Source organism: Phyllostomus discolor, chromosome 4 (assembly GCF_004126475.2).
Source record: "Phyllostomus discolor isolate MPI-MPIP mPhyDis1 chromosome 4, mPhyDis1.pri.v3, whole genome shotgun sequence".
Classification (NCBI taxonomy): domain Eukaryota; kingdom Metazoa; phylum Chordata; class Mammalia; order Chiroptera; family Phyllostomidae; genus Phyllostomus; species Phyllostomus discolor.
The window spans coordinates 89,923,308-89,943,138 of NC_040906.2; positions in this window are offsets into that span (position 1 = coordinate 89,923,308).

Sequence of the window (19,831 nt, forward strand, 5' to 3'; positions counted from 1 at the left end):
CCCGGGCAGATTCCTCCAGAGCTGGATGGCGCCGGTGGAAGGGCCTGGGTTCCAGCCCCAGCTTGAGCGTCTGGAGGCGCAGAGTGTAGAGAGAGGAGACACGAGTCTGGGCTCTACTGCTTGCACCACGCGCTGGGTGACCTTGGGCTGCTTGATTAACCTCTCTGAGTCACAATTAATAACGAAATAATATTTATGAAAGGTCGGGGTCTTGGCGAGACCCCCAGTTAATGTGAATGGCATGGAACCTTTGGGGCAATCTTTTTTGCTTCAGTTTTTGCTCCCTCGAAAAGCAGATGTACAGACCTGCTCTACTCCTGGCCTCCTAAACGACCATCAAAAAGACAAATATGACAAAACAAAACACATTGTTCTTCCTCACTTCTGATGGGGCCTGCGTTCTCAAGGAGGCAGTACATAGTCTCCATACCAGAAACGGATGTAGGGGAGGAACAGAAGGGCCCAAGGGCAGCAATTTCCAATTAAGACCCTCCCTTCCCATCTCAGTTTGTAGGGAAGTGAGTGGTGGTAAGAAGGGGGCATCCTGCTTAAGGTAAAGCAAGATCCCCTTTCTCCTTAATTACACAGGGCAAATAAAATTATTTGGATTATTTGGGCAGGCAGGCAGCTTCCCTCTGACCTTACCCGAGTATTCAAAACAACTCACTGCTTTTCTCCCAAGAGCCATGTGAGAAAGGGGGAAAGTTACAGTTATCTGTGTATTTCCCAGTTAAATGTGCATCTGATTCCATCACTGCCAAAGAGACCTTGTAAAATCCTTTAACTTAGTCCTCAGGGCCCAGGCACAGGAAAGCCATGCTACCCCCCGCCCCGGGTCTCCCACGTTTGAGCCAATGGAGAACCAGGACTGAACTTAACCGTCAGAACCAGTCTGGGTCTGAGTTCTTGCCGCAATTTTATGTGAGAATCAACTGAAGGGCTTTTTAAAACACAGACTGCTGGACCCTGCCCCAGAATTTCTGACCTAGTGGACCTGGGGTGAGGCCCCACCTGATGTATTTCTAACAAGGGGCTGCTACTGCTCTCAGTCAGGGGGCCCTGCTTTGAGAATCCCAGAGCTAAGGCAAAAGGGAGCTAGCTAGCTAGCCAGGCCCAGCCGGCCTCTGCTGGATGCCTTCCCTCCATAGCCCCACCTGCCTTATCTGCAAGCAAGGGTTGCAGAAGCCAGGTACTCCTCCTTCTACAACCCTGGACTTCAGAGAAGGGGCTGACACAGGAATGAGGGACCTGGCCCTGGTGGGTGTCCCTTTATAGAGTCCTAGAATGCTCTGTGGAAGGGCCTTTCTGGGTTACTGGGTCCCGCAGCATTTCATGTGACCAGGAGGGGGGTGCCTGGAATTAAAATCAGAAAGAACTTCCAAGTTCTTGTACTGTCTAAGATTTCTGTGTGTGGTCAGGCATGTTGGGAATATGTTGCCTGTTTGCTTTCTTGCTAAGAATAGAAAGTCTTGAATCAGTGGAGTTAGAGTAACATGTCAGCAAGGTAGCTGAAGAGGCAGAAATGACTTACGAATAAGGAGGAAGTGACTGTCCAGTTCCAGTCATTTTATGGTCATAAGAAAGCTGAGGACATAGCTCGGAGTCTGGGTGGAGTTTGTGCTGAGCACCAGGCTTCAAGTCTATGAGCTGGTCGCCAGGGCTGGCCCCCTGCATTCTGGAATCCCAGAGTTTCCTAGGTAACCCCACGATGCCCAGGACTTGGGGTAGAGTGGGATGTGGCAGCATCCATAATACTCCCTCAGTGTATTGCCAAGCCCTAGGGAGATAGTGAGAGAGGCAGGTAACTCAGCAGGACTGTCTGGAGGGGATTGCCCCCCATTCCCAGTGCTATGGGGGGCAAGCAGCGGCATAGGTGGGGGTGGGATGACAGGGTAGGGCCCCCAGGGCTTAAAACCAGAAATAACATTGGGTGAATGGTGGCCCCTGTGACAGCACAGAACCTTCACTGTTCCTTGACTTTCTCTGCTTTTTCTCCAGGCAGTATGACAGATTCAATACTGGACCCTCTCCCATCCCTGCTTCTAGGCTGGGTCAGGGTTGGGAAAAGAGGAATAGCATGAAGAAGGGAGGAAGTGGCCCCCACAGCACCCCTTGGATTACTCTTGTCTGATGAGAAGGATCTAGGTGTTGCTCTTAGAGAGTTTCAAAGTAGGGAGGGACACAGGTTCTGATTAATGAATCAATAAGGACTAACTCTATTAGTCAGACAATAAGCACTCTTCCACCTCTGGGCCTTTGTACTTGCCACTTCCTCTGCCTGAAATGTATTCCCTCAAGTAGTCACATCTAACACTCACTGCCTCACTCCATTGAGTTTTGGGCTCAGATGTCACCTTACCAGAGAAGCTTACCGTGACCACGACATCTGAAAGAACCCCCTCCTTAGCAAATTACTTCCCCTTTTTCCTCCCTCCTTATCAACACACACACATCCTCTTTCCATAGTGTAAGCACCAAGAGGCCAAGTACTTTGCTATTTTGCTATGTTCACTGGCATATCTCTGGTGCCTAGGACAGAGCCAGGCATTTGGTAGGTGCTCAAGAAATATTCATTAAATACATAATGAATATTATGTAGACCGAATATCTACAATGTATCCACCACTGTCCTGGTCACCGAGGGACAAAGAAGAAAAAGACAAAGTATCTGTTGGTGGTAAAGTTCTTAAATTTTAGAGTCAAAATCTGCCTCCCCTTCATTTCTGCTCCCTCCCTGGCCTCCCCAGTTCAGGCCCACACCCTCCATTTCTCTATTCCCTCACACCCTTGGTCCATTTCATCCTTTCCTCTCCCCTACTCTGTCTAGGCCCCAACATCTCTAAAGTGGATGCCTGTGTAACAGCCTCCTGTCTCTCTTCCCTGCCTGCATCTCACCTCCTCTGTTTCTTCATAGGTTCCAATTTCCTCATTCCCAAGGCTCACCCCCAAATTTGGATTTATCTGGTCCCTGCCCACCCCTCTTACTCTCAGCTCCATCCATACTTGCTAGCTTGAGCCCTGGGCAGAAAGTTCCATCCAGCCTCAAGGCTTCTGTATTCTGTGTCCCCTTTGCGTGGCCAGCCTTCCCCTGGGGTCCACTGGACATGCTGTCACTTCTTTAGTGGTCTCCCTTGACTTCCCCAGCCAGAGTAGCACACCATATACTTGCCCCTATTACCTTTGTACTTTCCTGATCACTAGCTGAACTTTTTATTTGTCTGTTTCCTGAATTTTCTTTTTTTTAAGATTTTATTCATTTATTTTTAGAGAGGGAAGGGAGGGAGATAGAGAGAGAAAAACATCAATGTGCAGTTGCTGGGGGTTATGGCCTGCAACCCAGGCATGTACCCTGGCTGGGAATCAAACCTGCGACACTTTGGTTTGCAGCCCGCGCCCAATCCACTGAGCTATGCCAGCCAGGGCTGTTTCCTGGATTTTCTATTTCCCTCTTTAAAACTATATGCTCCCTGAGAGCTGAGACTGTCTCTCTGTCACTGCTGCATGCCCAGTTCCAAGACTAGAAACCAGTCAATAAAGTTTGCCAAGGGACCAACCAGGCTTCAGATGCATCCTAGGCAAATTATTTCTCCTCTGTGAGCCTTGGTGTACTGTCAAGTGGGGAAACACATCCCTCTTGGTGTTGTGAGGGTCTCATGAGGCAGTGTGTGTGACATGCTCAGTAACTTATAATCTTGACTACCAGTGTCCCTGAACCTTAGAGGGAGAGGCAGCTTTGCTCTGTCCTTAAGGAGCTTCAGTCTGAACAGGGATATCCCTGTCCTGGTGTTTTCTCCTCTGAGTAGTTGGAGTTGGGGAGGAGGGGCACCTGCTCTGAGGGGCTCAGTGGGGTAGACACACTCAGGATACCCAGAGGCAGGCAGTAACAGGGAGTGTGCTGGGAGTCCCGCTTGAAGTTCACTGGGCAGCTTCAAAGCTGCTGACTAACCCAGCCTGCCTCTGTGCCTGGACTTCTGACCTCTGCAACTGCCACCTGCCCTGTGGCCTTGGAGAGAGAGCGGCATCAGTCCCATGGCCTCTCCCCTCCTTCTTCCTGTTGCCTTCCCTTCCTTCACCCACCTGTCTGCTTCTTCTCCCAGCCTCCTCCTCACAGTTCCCTGATTCCCTTCTGCCCTTTGTCTCCTCCTTGAGCTCCTGCCCTGCATTCCAACCTCCATGCAGAGGTGCCCTATTGCAACACAGACCTTGTTTACCACATTCTAGTGTGGCTGGGCGCCAAGGGGCTTCCCTGCCCTGCTCTGTTGCTGTCCTCTGTCTTACCTTCCCTCTAGGCAGGCTGCAGGTGTGATGTTTACCCTGTGTCTGAAGAAAGGGCCTGAGTCAACCTCAGCCAGCTCAGGATACTGAAGGTGGGGAGAGAAATGGGCTGCGGTTGGAGCAGTGAATGAATGAAGCAGGAACGAGGTATCTTTCCTGAAAGTCTCTATATATCAAAACTGCCCCCAACTTTTTTTGAAATATTTTATTTATTTATTTTTAGAGAAAGGTGAAGGGAGGGAGAAAGAGAGGGACAGGAACATGGAAGCGTGAGAGAAACATTGATCTGTTGCCTCTCCCATATGCCCCAACCAGGGACCAGGTTGTAACCCAGTCATATCCCCTGACCGGAAATCGAACCAGCAACCTTTTGTTTTGTAGAACAACACTCAACCAACTGAGTCAAGCTAATCAGGGCCTCTTAGCATTTTTTGAAGATGACAGGAAATGATGCAGATGGCACCTCTGAGGCGGCCTTTCTGTGATGTCTTTGCTTTCTAAAGTCGAGTGTGCCCTGGAGATGGGAGCCCTCCAAGGTATTAGAAGCTGAAGTTTTCCAGGTGGACATTGTACCTGGAATGGGGGACACTCCTAGCACTTTCTCTGCAGGCTTGGACATTGGACTGGTCAGCACACTCTGAGATACCCAGTCTCTTGGATCCCCCCTTAATCAAACACACACAAGGTGGTCAAATAGAGCAGACCACCAGCCCATCCCTTCCAAAATGTGCCTGTGTTCCTCCCTAATCAGGGTGTCCCATCAGGATCAAAGGGCCCAGGAAACAAAATTAGGCACCAGGAATTGGTGGGAAGCACAGAAAGATGACAGGGGAAGTTAAATGATTTAGACAGGCCTTTGCCTAAGTTCTGGGGGAGTCCAGGAGATACCCCAACACCCAGCTTATTAGATTTGATGTACAAGAAAAGCTGCCCAAGTCCAAGGATAAGGAGGAGCTGTAAAGAAAAGAGGAATTTCTAGGCAGTTCGCTGGCAGGAGGATGGATCGGCCTCAGGCTTTGAGTCAGTGGGGTCTGGGAGTCTCACAAAGGCTGCTTACTGTCCTCAGTCTGGGGATGTTTTGTCCACAAAACAAAAAATTGTTGTCAAACAGTTGGGAGGTTTTACATTGGATTTTAAAACAGTTGGGAGGTTTTAAATTCAGGATTTCTGGCTTCTCTTGAAAATGAGACCACTTGGAGCCCCGAGGGTCCTGTTTCTGCAGGGGAACATTGGCCACTTTGGATGGCTTCCCTTTGGACAGACTGTGTTCTGGGGGACCCCAAGTCTTACCCTTGGCTCTGTGCACTTGTCTGTGTTGCCTGCCTGGCCCTCGGCAGGATTTCAGTTTATAAGCCCAGTTCTGTTCTTGTGCTGGTAAACAAACCTAGAACCTGGGGCGTCTGCATATTCCTGCCCTGCCACCAGTGCCTTCCTCAGCCTGGCCTGGTTTTTGTTCTGTGTAACTCTGGCCATCCGAAGATTCACCCCAGTCTCTCTTGCCCAGCCTCATAACAGTTCTGCTGCAGCTCCTGCTCCTGTGGCAATGATCTCACTTCTGGGTTCAGGTTCCTCATGAAGAATCTCCTTATTTCAGGAGAGCCAGGCTGCTCAGTGTAAAGAGAACCAGACAGCCTGAGTGCTGGCTACTCTTGGGCTAGGTGTCCGACCCAGTACAGAGGAGCTGTGACCGAGGGCTGGGGACAGGGTCACGTGGTACAGAACACAGGGCAGCAGGCACTATGGGTAAGAGAAGGATGGCAATGGGGCAACGGTGTGCACCCAACTGAGAGGCCCTCCCTGGAGCCATTGTGGCTGGACACCTGAGGCCCCTGCCCTGACGCACATTGGGTCGAACAGGCCACCCATGGGTCCCTGACTTGACTCTTTGCGAGCTTCCCAGCTGACTACCTGCTTTGCAGCTGGCATTGCCTTGCTAATAGTGAGGGGACCCTTCTTCCTCTCTTCCTTCTTTGCCCTGGATGGCATTTTGTCTCTGACCCTCTGAACTAATTTGAATAATACATTTCAAGATTTCTAATTGTACCATTCTCCAGCTCCTACATGTTTTCTGGATATTTATATGATTTTCTCACACTTTTCTAGCAAGAGACCCACCCCTACCCCATCTTTTTGTTTTGTAGGATTCTGGTTCAGGACCCTGTCAACCATTCTTCTCCAATTTTGGTGCATGGGCACGATCCTTGCATTCAAGATCTTCCCGGGGTTTCTTTTCTTTTTTCATCTCCCCATTGGAACCCCCTCTAATGTATGTGATATGTATTCTTAACTATGGGTGTATTTGCTTTCTTAAGTGGCATTGTATTGTAAATCTTGTTCTGTTTCCTATTTTTCTCACCCAACAGAATGATTTAAGACCATCCCTGTTGATGTACGTATAGATTCAGTTCAGTGTTTTATAAATGCTAGGTTAGGTCCCAGTAGTGGCTAGTGAAACCAATTTGGTAGAAGCAAAAGCAGCACTTACAAGAAATGAATAGAATAAGAGATATTAGAGTGCCAAATATTGGCACTTACCAAACATTGTTAAGGTAAATATTGTTTCATGAATTTGTTTTCAAAAGTAGACAGACATATAGATGCAGGATACAATGTGAAAAGTATTTTTTACCATGGGTCCCCATAAGAAAAGAAGGTCTGATGTGTTACCCTAGATGCACAGAAACAATGAACAGTGCTTGCTTGAGGCAAAGATAAACCCTCTCCAGAAAGATGTCTGGGGCCCAAAAACAATCCTTTCTTTTATTTTGATGATAGCTCCCTTGCCCCACCCTTCTGCCTATAAAAACCTTTCCCTTCGTACAGTTCCTGAGAATACCCTTCTAGTTGCTAGATGAGATGCTGCCCAGTTTATGAATCATTTAATAAAACCAATTACATCTTCAAATTGACTAGGTCATATTATGTTTTTTATAGATTAAAACAGGACAATTTTATAACTTCAAAAATTTTCAGAATCCTATGTGATAATTTCTTGATTGATAAAAATGCATGTTTGCATGTGGATTCCTTGGACTCCATGCAAAATACTCCTCCAGCTCTGCCTTCAGTAAAGCGGGAATTGCTAGTCTACACTCCTGACTCCGTTTATCAAAGAAGCCATCACTCTCCATCTTTACCAGTTGGAAGATCTGCTGGTCTGCTCTGCAGGGTGTGGGGTGACAAATACATGGTCAAGGCTGAAGGCCCCCAAACTCCAACTTCTAAACTCTGAATATAAGGTATGACATGGGTGTATATTATATATTTGCATACTTATTTGTAAGTATAAAGAGGTCTTTCCTAATCATGGGTGTAGGATGTTCTAAACTTTCTCTTTTTTCCCTAAACATTTTTGGAGAATTTTCTCGCTTTGACTCTGGTGTGCCTCTCCTCCTAGAAGTTGGTGGCTCACTATAGCTGTATTATGGCCCCAGGGCTGCCAACCTGGAGGAGTCTGTGGTGTGTGAAAGGAAGAAGAAGGTTTGTATCATGCCCCCTGAGCATAGGCTCAGCTCTCAAACAGGTAAAGGGTTCCATATTGGAGTGATCCAGAATATTCCACTGGACCATAAGAATTATTTGAAACTGAAGGCATTGAGAATACATTATTTTCTTGAATTCCCTTGTCTGCCTAAAAGCAGAGCCTTCCAAAAGAACTTGCAGAGCAGGAAAATCTGTTTTTCCTGTATCCATCTTTGGACCATCGTCTGGGGCCTTGTAAATTAGACTGACAGAAGACAGATTACCAAGAGGAAATTAAACAGAAGGGGATTAGAACGTGCATGGCACATACACCAGAGAGCACTTAGTGATATATAACTCAAAGGGGTAGAACTTGGCCTTATACAGCATCTTAACAAAAGAACAATACATGACAAGATAAAGGAAAACTTCTAATTTCTAGGGCGGCAAACTGTGGGAAGGTAAATATGTGAGGGACACTAATGGAAGGTAAGGGCTAGTGAATAAGGTTTGTTATGTAGGTTCTTCTGGTGCCTTTTCCAGCTAAGGGTCTAGAATTGTCTCAGGTGAACAAACTCTGTCCTTCCTGGTAGAGAGGGGAGGGGGGCAGCTTTACAAACTTATAGCCAGCTGTTAGGTAAACAGGGCGAAGGCAGAGAGCTTTTCTTGGATTTGCATCTCAGTTGCCTTCAGCTCAAAGTAATCCTTGTGCCAAAGTGGCATGTTTTGGGTTTGGCATATCCTGTTACCCTTCAGACTCAGTTGTTATGAATCTCCTCCCCAGAGGCCAGTAGGGAAGATGAACTCTATCACCAGAAACTAGAAGTCCCCATGGCATCACACCGAAACAGATATTGCCACAAGACTATCATATCTCCCATCTGTTTTCCTTACCCATCTTTATTAAGATGGTATATAAGGTCCCAATTGTAATTTATTCTAAATTTTTGCTTTTAAATGATGAAAATCTATCTTTTCTCTTGCTGCCTTGTCTTTTGTCTGTTTACTCTGCAGCCTCTCAATTATGTAATGACCTGAGAAGGTAGAAGAAAAGCTTCTCCTCCTCAAGGCAAATATCTCCCCACCTCCTTTCTTATATACTACTCCTACTTCTTGGTGACTTTCTCCCTGTAGACTAGTGGTTACCAATCTTGGCTTCTCAATAAATGGAGTTTCAGATTTAATAGTCTGGCTGGCCAGTTGACAGCACTGTCCTAGACTCTAAAGTTGTGGCTGGGGCATGACCAACTCAGATACCTTTCCCAACATTCTCCAACTTTCCTTTCTTCATTTACCTGGAACTCAGTTGGATGTGAAGAACTAGTTAACATTAAGTTGTAAATGGCTGATTTACTTTCCTCAAGGAAGTCAACTTTTAATTTGACAATACACAGATCTCTAATTTAAAGACTATCTGGCAATGTAGAAAAAGTAAAGTAAAATAACACTTAGGACAAGGCCAGACCCTAAGCCAGGATTGCCAATCCTAACTTGAATCACTTGGGAAGCTTTTAAAAACATACCCTGGCTGGGTAGCTCAGTTGGTTAGAGCATCATCCAGATATGCCAAGATTGTGGGTTCAATTCCTAATCAGGGCACATACAAGAATCAACCAATGAATATATAAATAAGTAAAACAACAGATTGATGTTTCTCTCCTTTCCTCTCTCTCTATCTCTAAAATCAGTAAGTAAAAGTTAAAACACACACCAAGTTCAGCCCCCACTCCTGACAAATTAACTGGATGTCTCTGTGGGGCAGAGTGTGGGCATTACTTTTGTAACAAACAGCTCTCCAGGTGATGATCTTAATGTTCAATCAAGGTTGAAAACAGAAGGCATTCTGCTTCCCTTAGCTTCTTGCCCTACCCTTTTTTCTTCTAGACTCATAGATGTTTTGACCTTGGAGTTTTGTTTGTTTGCTTACAGCTGTACACAGGGACAGAGCAATGTGGGTTCAGAAGTGGAGGGTGGGGTAGCTCCTGCTGGCAAATAAATAGGTTCTACAGAAAGTAACCTCACAGGGTGATCTCATCATAAACTCCTAACTGCAAAGGTCATGGTAGGTAGTCATGCCCCAGGTGTATAACTTTTTCAGGGAAAGACTTTTCTTTGGCCCTGACTGGCATGGTTCAGCTGGTTGAGTGTCATCCCACAAAGTAAAAGGTCACCAGTTTGATTCCTGGTCAGGGAATGGAGGAGACCATTCTGTGTGGCATGGGCCCAGATCTCACTTGGAGATGCACAGGACCCATGCCCACAGATAGGTTCTCCTGTGGGGAATCAGGCCTGCATTGTGCCTAGGCCACTTCGAATCTTGCTTTTTCTCAAAAAACTCCCTCACCCTGAATTGAGGACATTTACTGCGAAGTAACTTCCTAATCCATGCTAAACCTTCCAAGGATGAGTATAACTGGTTCAACCAATTTTGCCTCTTCATTGGCAAATATCCTTCTTCTGTGATGTGATTAGCGGCACTGGCTCCTTTGTTTTCTGTAAAAGGTAAGTACCTAAAGCGAACCTGTGCATAGTAAATGAGGACCATCATATAATGTGCTGAGAAATTCAATAAAGGCCAGTTACTCCAAGGGCCAAGGCTTTTGCTCCCTTTGAGAGAAAAGCCATGCTGTCCTTTTTCATCCACCAGACTCGGTAGTCTGTGTGAATGTCTCATTTCATCCATAATGACACGGACACTGTGGGCCGGTGTCTGCATCAAGGGAACATGTCTCTGGTTGCAGGCCTGGTCCCCAGTTTGGACATGTGCAAGAGGCAATTGATCAATGTTTCTCTCACATATTGATGTTTCTGTCCCTCTTTTCCCCTTCCTCCCCCTCTCTAAAAATGAATAAAATATATTAAAAATTTATCTTTGCTGTTAGCAAGCCCTGTCCATTGTTTTTGTGCATCTAGACACCTTTGAAATGGCTCTTTTCAGACTTCTCCTTCTAACAGTGACTGTTGTCAAGACAGTACATAATCTTGTTAACTATCCTATAACCCAGCGGTCTGCAACCTTTCTGGCACCAGGGACTGGTTTTGTGGAAGACAATTTTTCCATGGGCGTGGTGGGTGAGGATGGTTTTGGGACAATTCAACTGCATTACATTCAAGCTCACCTCCTGCTGTGCAGCCCTGTACCTAACAGACCCAGAGTGGTACTGGTCCACAGCCCGAAGGTTGGGGACCCCTGTCCAATTCCCACTTTTCTGTCTCCCACCTTCATGTAATCCTCCTTACATTCTCTCCTTAATTCCAAATGCATAAAAGAAGTTGCAACCCTAACTGGTATGGCTCAGTTGGTTGTGTGTCATCCTGCAAAGTGAAAGGTTGCTCGCTGGTTTGATGCTCGGTCAGTGCACATGCCTGGGTTGCAGGCCATTCACCGGTTGGAATGCATGCTAGATACAACTGATCTATGACTCTCATACACATCAGTGTTTCTCTCCCTTTTTTTCTCCCTCCCTTTACCTCTCTCTAAATATATATATATATGTAAATAAAATTTTTAAAAAGAAAATAAAAGAAGCTGCAAACTATCATGCCTTGGAAGCATTTTTCTTTGTCTGCTGATTTTGCTTCCAGGTATATCAAGTAAAATCTTCTAATATCCTCTATAAGTTTGGACATTTCTTACATCATTTGCTTATCCCACATGTCATTTACTTGGCAATTTCACATGGCTCAAACACAAGTGAGAACCAAGGAATAAGCCCTCCAAAAGTTCCTCAATAGTCAAAGTCCCTGAAGTCACTGAATTAACTTATTACACTGATTGATGTTCCCATGACCTCAGGTCAACAGGGAAAGTGTGCTCACAGTTGTTTAAGACGATAGGGAGCCCACAAGGCATTTAAGGTTTCTAACCATTATGGATGATTGCTTCAGTTTACCCAGTGATGTGTCTGGGGCCCTATGGCAGGAGTAGAGCCTCCCCTCATCTCCACACAGCTGCTGGCTACAGAGGTTCTAGAACATACAGAGACAGGATTACCCACATGTCCATTAGTGAAGGAATAAAGGAAGGTGGTTTGGCTCTCCTTTCCCTTAGAGCTGGGAGTCCCAGATACAGCAAGAGCAAGTAAGAGTGCAAACTTTAAGAACTATGCCATTTCTGCATCCTAGGGATGGTGGCAAAATTCCCTTTGAGGAGAATACTCTTTCTTTCTCTATTCCTTCCTCCCTTCCTTACTTCAATCCTTAAAGAGAAATAAGCCACAGAACTTCTGCAGATCATCTGATGTTAACCATTTCTTTTTTCTTTAAATCTCTCCCAATGTTCTCTGAAGTGTTTGAAAGAAGGATAGTCCCACCAGGGTAGGACTAAAATGGAACCACTTATCAGTGGGCCTAAGAGCAGTCTCCAGAATGCAAAAATAAGTTTTTTAAAAAGAAAAAGTCAGAAACTTAATTTTTTCCCAAGAATCATAAAGGCTGGTGTTTAGGAGTTCAGAGTCGATATAGCAGCTCCATGGTGCCATCAGGGACTCAACCTGTGTTCTGCTCAGCTGTCTCTAGCAAGTGCATTTTGGTCTCAAGCTTGTCTCCTTGTGCACCCACAGTAGCTGCTCTACCTTCTACACGGTGTTTGTATTTCAGGCAGAAAGAAGTGGCAGAACAAAGAGCCAAACATGTTCCAGCACCCCCACCACCACCACCGCCAAAAGGATTTTCCCAGATGCATCACCTAACAACTTCTGCTTATCCCTGTGAACGAGGCATGAAGGTATGGTTTTGCACTGGCACAATGCTTTCCCATACAAAATTGGTGTCCTGTTTTAAGAAGGAAAGGGGGGATGTTTATCAGGTAGGCGATGGGCAGTGTTTGCCACAAATCACACCTGGTACATCCTGGAATATTCTGAGATCTGCATTACCCTTTGAATCTCCACTTAATGGCTCTTCTCACTATTGGCATTTACTTTTACTTTCTGTTTGGGTACAGAAGTCCCAATTAAACACTGATTTTATGCAGGGAACAGGGTGACATTACTAATCCATCATGCAGAAGGGAGACACATGTGCCCTTTTTAAAAATCTGCTGATCTGCATCACACACATCTTAGGATGGTTACTATTAAAAAGAAACAAAACACCCAGGAAATAGCAAATGTTGGTGAAGATGTGGAGAAATTGCAACCTTAGTGCACTGTTAGTGGGAATGTAAAATGGTGCAGCCACTCTGCAAACCACCATTCTCTGATAAAGAACTTTCTATCAAAATATTGCACCAGACTCTTGAAGTGTTCTGTTAGGTCAAGGGAACATTTTGGGACCAATTATAATAATTGGCAGCGTGCTCCATGAGTTCTTGGGTTAGTGAGTGATTTAGTCACCTTTAGAGTTCTCAGAACAGTCCATCTGTCTTCCCAGGCACCCTCTATTTTAGGTAACCCATATCCCTAGGCCAAATCTAGATGGTTTGCACCATCTTCAAGGAATCTTCCCTACGGCTCTGGTGGCTGCAGCACCTCTCTTTAAACATTTCCTCAAAGCCAAGAAGTATGTTAAAAGAAGCTTCAGTCAAAGAAAAAACTTTGCAAGAAGATTTTTGAGGTAAATTTTAGGGAACTGGGAAAATTTGAGCAACTTGAGAATAGATATTCTTTACCTCTTTTAGAAATCAAAACCCTCTGGGCATCCCAAGAAACTTGTCTACCCTCTAGTCAAATTGAGACACAAGGGCACTGGTCGCCTATTTTAATGTATTCTTCCAGGGGAGTCTATCTATTTAGGCCCAGGCTAAGGGCTTGTGCTCCAAACCCTGCACAGTTTTTGCACAGACAAAACATGGGTTTATTTTTTTCTCTCATATGGGTGAGGGGCAGTTGAGAAACATCAGGAAAGGGTGAGAGATTTGGGAAAGTGGGGAAGGGGGTACTGCAATGGCTGACTGGCCTGCTGGCTGTTGAAGATCTCTATTCTTCAAAACCAGGCCCTTGCTATTCCCCTTCTAGGACCAGCCCAGTCTCAGAACTGTGGGTCATGTCTATTTCTTTTCAAGAGGATAGAGGGACACCCCCCCACATTTTCCCTGCCCCCAGGCCATCACAATCTACCTGGCTTCTGGTCCTGTTCTGTTTCTGAGAGACCTTGTTCCTGTGGCCATGTGTCCCCTACCAGGCTGAGGCCAAGCTCCCCACTTCTGCTGCTGCTCATGAGGTAGGACCTAAGTTCTCTCAGTCCAGGGTCACTCTCTGACCCTCCCCCTTTGGCTCTCATTTTACCTCTGAGGGACAGAAATGCCACAGTTGAAACGCGGCCAGTTGGAGCAGAAATGGCATTACTGGTAGTGATGACATATTTATAAGGAAGCCCGTGAAGCTTATGCTTTAAGGCCTGTCTCTTGCATGGATCTTTTCAAGATAGATGTTAACTTTTAAACCTAATATTGGATGAATCATTTTACATCTTCTGCTTTAAAGAGTCCCACCCCCAACACAAATTACTTAAGTTCACAAAACCTGCCAGCAGGGAAGCCCCAGGGAGTGCCTGGCCTGTCATAAAGAACTTCGAAGTCTAACATTCAGTTTTGTTTTGGTTCTTAGTGAGAAATTTGGGCATTTATTGTGTGATTGCCATCAATTGGTTGAATGAATAGAGAATAGATTGGCAGCCCTTTGACTTCATGTTCTTTCCTGGCCTCTCATCGGGTTTGGCTGGATGGGTGAGCTTGGGCTTCCTAAGAGCATGGCAGCCTCTACAAAGTCAGATAGTACATGGCAGTTGAAGGTGTCATGAGGGAATATTCCAGTGAGTGATGCAGAAGTGCATGGCATTTTTTTCTAACATCAATTTTTAAACTTGCCCTTTCCTACATTAGATAAGTCTATATTATGTTTGTTGCTTGCTCAAGTGTAGTGTCAGTTTGGAAAAGGGAGGGGCCATGCCTCAAGCACATATCAGGGCAAACCCACAGCAGTATAAAGAAGGTACAAGGCTCAGGGAAGGTGAAATCTCTACCATAAACCTCAGCAGAACATAGGGCTTCCTCTAGCTTAAGGGAGGCTAGGATGGCAGTCCCATGATTGGCTCAGGCCAGTTGTGATCCTTCACCTGGGCCTAGGCATGCCAGCAAGTGTGCATGGAGCAACAAATGGCTCTTGACTTGGTGGCTCTTCATGTCCATTGGACCCCTGTGGGTGGAGCTTCCTGTCTTCTAGCACCTCTTAGAGCATGGTGTGCAGGACGCCCCACTGTGGGGTCACTTGGTTGGTGACACCTGGCTCTTCACCACAGTGACCCAATTCTGTCAGATTCCATTGAACCAGGGCAGGCTTCATGGGAATTGGACCCACGCAGTTACAAGGGCCCCATGTTTAGGAGGGTCCCGCTGGATTTGATGCTCTTCTGTCACCATCTTGAAATTCTTAATCTTTTTTGAACAAGAGGCCTGTGTTTTCATTTTGCTTTGGGTCCCACAACTTATACAGTCCTGCTTGTGTAGGAGGTACAAACATAAGGATGGGGCGGGGCCAGAGCCAGCAGCATGGAGCTGGGGAGAATGGGGAACTGGTCTTTCCTAGCCTCTCACTTCACAGATGAGAAACAGAGGCTTCAGGGGAAAAGACATGAGGGAGTTTGATTAGGTGCAAAAACAAGGTCCTCCCTCCTTCTTTATCTCTCTCTTCTTTCTTTCTTCCTCTGTTCCTTTCTTTTCTTTCTTTCTTTCCCTCTTTCTTTCTTTTCCTTCCCTGTTCCTTCTTTCCTTCCTTCCTTTTCTACCTTTCTTCCTTCCTTTCTTCCTTCCTTCCTTCCTTCCTTCCTTCCTTCCTTCCTTCCTTCCTCCCTCCTCTCTCCTCCCTCCCTCTCCTCCTCTCCTTTCTTTCTTTCTTTCTTTCTTTCTTTCTGAAGTATAGTTAATATATAATATAATATTAGTTTCAGGTATATAACTTAGTGTTTCAACATTTATATTCCTTATGAAGTAATCAACACAGTAGTCTAGTAACCATCTGTCATCATACAAAGTTATTATGATAATATTGACTACTTTTCCTGTGCTGTACGTTATATCCCTGTGACTTATTTATTTTATAAGTGGATATTTGTACCTCTTATTCCCCATCACCTTTTTTACCCATTCCCCAACCCTTCTCTGCTCTGGCAACCATCAGTTTGTTCTCTATTTCTATGAGTCTGTTTCTGCTTTGTTTTATTTGCTCATTGCAAGAATTTTCATTTCCACATAAAACTGATGCTGAAGCAGCTCTTAGGAATATCATGGTGGCAAAGGTCTAGTGTCCACTCCCTGCAGAGGTTGCCAGAGCAAAAGGGCAACCCAGTGGTGGCATCAGATGGACTGAAATCCAGTTCCTACCTGTGAGCACTTTGGGAAGACTCTTAGCCCTCTTGTGTCCTTATGGGAACAATGGTGATGACACAGCTGACATGAGGACTCTGTGGGGCCTGGGTGGGACCAGTCAAATCCTATAAACCATTTTATAAGTATCAGTCAGTCCACCTCATCTGTTCCCACCTCTGGACACAAGCTACAGCATCCAGATTAATGGCTGCTGGACCCAGAGCATTTGGTAGGTCTCTTGGATTCTCAGGATCTGGGCTGGGTGAAGCCTGCTTGTGCTAACCCTGTCCCTCCACTGTAAGATCTGTTTGCTTGGCCATCATTCCCATTGGCAGGTACTTCATGTCCCAACTGCACTGAGCTGGCATCACTGAACAGGGCCTCATAGGCTCCTTACCAGCCTGGCCTTAACCCTTTGTGGTTGGACATTGGAGACCCCTCAGGAAGGAGGAAGCTCCCACTTACCAACTTCTACTGAGAGCAGCTGAACTATTTGGGCTTAGTGGGCTGACACACAGCAGTAGTCAGCAAATGCTTGATGCGTGAATGAATGAATGGAGAGCTGAAGAAAGCCTAGAATGAGGGAAGGAAAACTTACCTCAAATGCCTGCAGGCTGTGCTTCTGATTGGGTCTGTATTTCAGACAAAGACCAGAAATTCCCCTGAGGACCCTGATTACAGTGGAGTGTAGCTAGAAGGGTCAGAAACCTGAACCCTTTGCCCTGAAATGACGGAGCTGTCTAGGCTCCAGGCATTGATAACCTTTGGGAAGCATTACCTTATCATTCCTGCCCTCTTTGCCCTTTTCACCAGGGAAATCCACCTCCAAGCTTGCATGATTTCTTCTTATGGGTGGTTGCTGCAGGATGGACCAGAAAGAGGCAGCAGCATGTAGAGCCAAGTTCTCAAACTGGAGTTTCTGTTGAAATCACTGGGAGGGCTGCTAAACTCAGATGGCCGAGTCCCATCCCCAGAGTCTTTGCTTTGATTCAGTAGGTTTGGGATGGAGCCTGAGAATTTGCCTTCTACAAGTTTGCCAGTTACTGCTGAGGCTGCTGGTCCAGTGGCAACATTTTGAGAACCACTGGTATAGACTGGATCAAAAAATCTGCTGAAAAGTTGCCGGCTGGCTCAGTAACTTACCTATCTTCTCTCTTCTTCAGCTTTTTCATTTTTTTTCTTTTTAAAGATTTTATTTATTTATATTTAGAGAGGGGAAGAGGGGGAGAAAAGGGAGAGAAACATTAATGTGTGGTTGCCTCTTGAGCACCCCCTACTGAAGACGTGGCCTGCAACCCAGGCACGTGCTATGACCGGGAATCAAACCGGTGACCCTTTGGTTTGCAAGCAGGCATACAATCCACTTAGCCACATTATCCAAGGCTCCTCTTCAGCTTTTTCACCTGGGAAATAATGATAACAGTCTCAAACTCAGAGTTGTTGTGGAATTACATATGGTAAGATGTTGTTGGGGGAAAGCCCCAAAAGTCTAAATTCAGGATCAATTCTGAAGAACTGATACATAGCCTTATTTAAACTTAAGAGAGCTTTAGTAGGAGAAACTTACACATATGGGCAAAACAGTTGCTGTACTCAAGGTACTTGTAAGTGACTGGTTCTTGGCCCTAGGTGGCATGGAGCTGTCAATAACATGGCATTATGTGGTCCCAGTTGCAGAGTCCATTCAGCAGTTGAGCTCTCCAGCTGAATCCTCATTGCTGTCAGTGGTCCACTGGTTAAGATTTGGCATGCTTGTCTTGCACAGCTTTGAGTTCCATCAGAGCCTCTGGTAACCTATGTGTCCATCCCTTTAAAAAATGTGTTTCTCTTCACAAAGCCTGTTTCAATAGTCTGTTCATCCTCTCAATCAATCCAGCAACTTTAGGATTATAGGACAGATAAACATGCTACATTATAGTGTTCTTTTTGGCCCATACCTGCACCTGGTGACCAGTGAAATGAGTCCCTTGGTCACTGTCAATGTCTGTGGGCTGTCTGTATGCAGCACACTGCCCCTGTCTGGTAGCCCTCTGAGTTGCTTTCTTACTAGGATTGTAACAGGGTGCAACCAAGAGGGGGACCCCAAAAAGGGATTTGGAATGGGGTCCAGAACTCAAGGTGTCCAGGAAATATTAGGATGTCCTCATGCCCCCCCCCCTCCACCCCTGTGTGGGTTGAGGGAAGGGACAAATGGAGCAGGGCCTTTGAGAGCTGTTTTGCATAGCAACGGCTTTGCAGCTAACCTCTGGTATGGTCATTTAACATATCTATAACCTTTAACTGGTTGCATAGATATGTTAAATAGATGTGGCCATGCTCTGAGCCAGGGGAATGGACATAACTTCCCCACCAAGATATAACTGGGGGGGCAGGTCCCCCGAGTTACAGCACCTGCATGGGAGCTTGGAGAAGATTGGCTCCATGACATGGGGCCATGCCTGCCCAGACTCATGGTGGCAGCCCAGTAAAGCTGGAAGGATATGAGAGGGCTAGCAAGTGTAGCCGATGGTGAAAGGAGTTGAAATGGGGCTGCAGAGGAAGATCGGTGTGGGGATTTAAACCCAGATGCAGCAGTCATTTCGGGGGAGAACCATGCGGTTTTGGCTGAGAGGAGACTCCCTCAGCCCTGGGAGAGAGGACCACAAGTCTTAGCCAGAGTGGGGACTCCCGTGGTCCTGGGAGAGAGAACCACGTGGCTTTGGCAGAGTGGAGACTCCCACAGCCATTGTGCAGAGAGGACCACACGGCTGGGGCAGTGGAAACAGAACCTCGCAGCTTTGCCACAGTGGAGACCCCTGCCGCTTTAGAAGGGTGAACCACCACTCAGCTTTAGCAGAGATCCCGGTGACACAGCTGATGGTGCCGGGAACTGAGGGAGGCCTACCAGCCAAGACGGATTACTGAGAAGAACTGGGGGCTGCCTGAGCCATGGACTTCTATTTCTTTTCCTGAGATATGGTACCCCAGACTGGGCAAAGGGGGGAAGGAAGGCCTGTGTGTGTTTGTGGGTGTTTTAAGGGACTTTGGGATTTTGATGAAGACATTAGGTCACTACTTTAAGTTTGTATAGCATTAAATAAACATTTCCTTTCCTTTTCACGAATCTCTGGCATTGGGAGACGTCTTTCCTCTGGCGGCGGACATAACAAACCTGGAGGGTTCCTTTCGGGTAATAGTATATCGCCCTTAGGCCCCCCCTTGTTGTGCTCGTTAACAGGATGTTCTTGCAACAGGCCAGTGACAGTATTAATGCACGTCAAGGCATATCCAGTTTTGAGACAGTGGCAAGGGTCCGATGTAGTCTACTTACCATCTCCTGGCTGGTGCTCCTGCCCTTGCTATTGGTCCAAGATGCGACGGCAATTGTCTCTTGCCTTTGAGAGAATTAAGGATATAGTCCTGGCACCCCTCCTTAATATGGGCATGGATGATGTTCATATCCACATGTTTGGCAGCTTCCCAAAGAGTATGTACCCCCTTGTGTCCAGTCTTTCTATGTATCTATTGGGCCACTTCTTGAGGGTCACTGCTTTCCTTTTGTATTGGACCTGGGCCAACTGATCTGACTTTTGATTTTCCAGAGGGGATATAGCCCAGTGGGCTGGTACAACATACACTGTTATAATGGGGTGTAGGCTGAGAGGCATCCCCACAAGCCTAGTGTGGGGGCTGGGAAAAGCAGCTGCACAAGGATTAAGAGTTATTTTGCATATAAATAACAGCAGGCTAGCTAGGAAGAGGGGCAAGACTTTGACCTGTGATGTAACTGAGAGGCAGCTCCCCCAACCC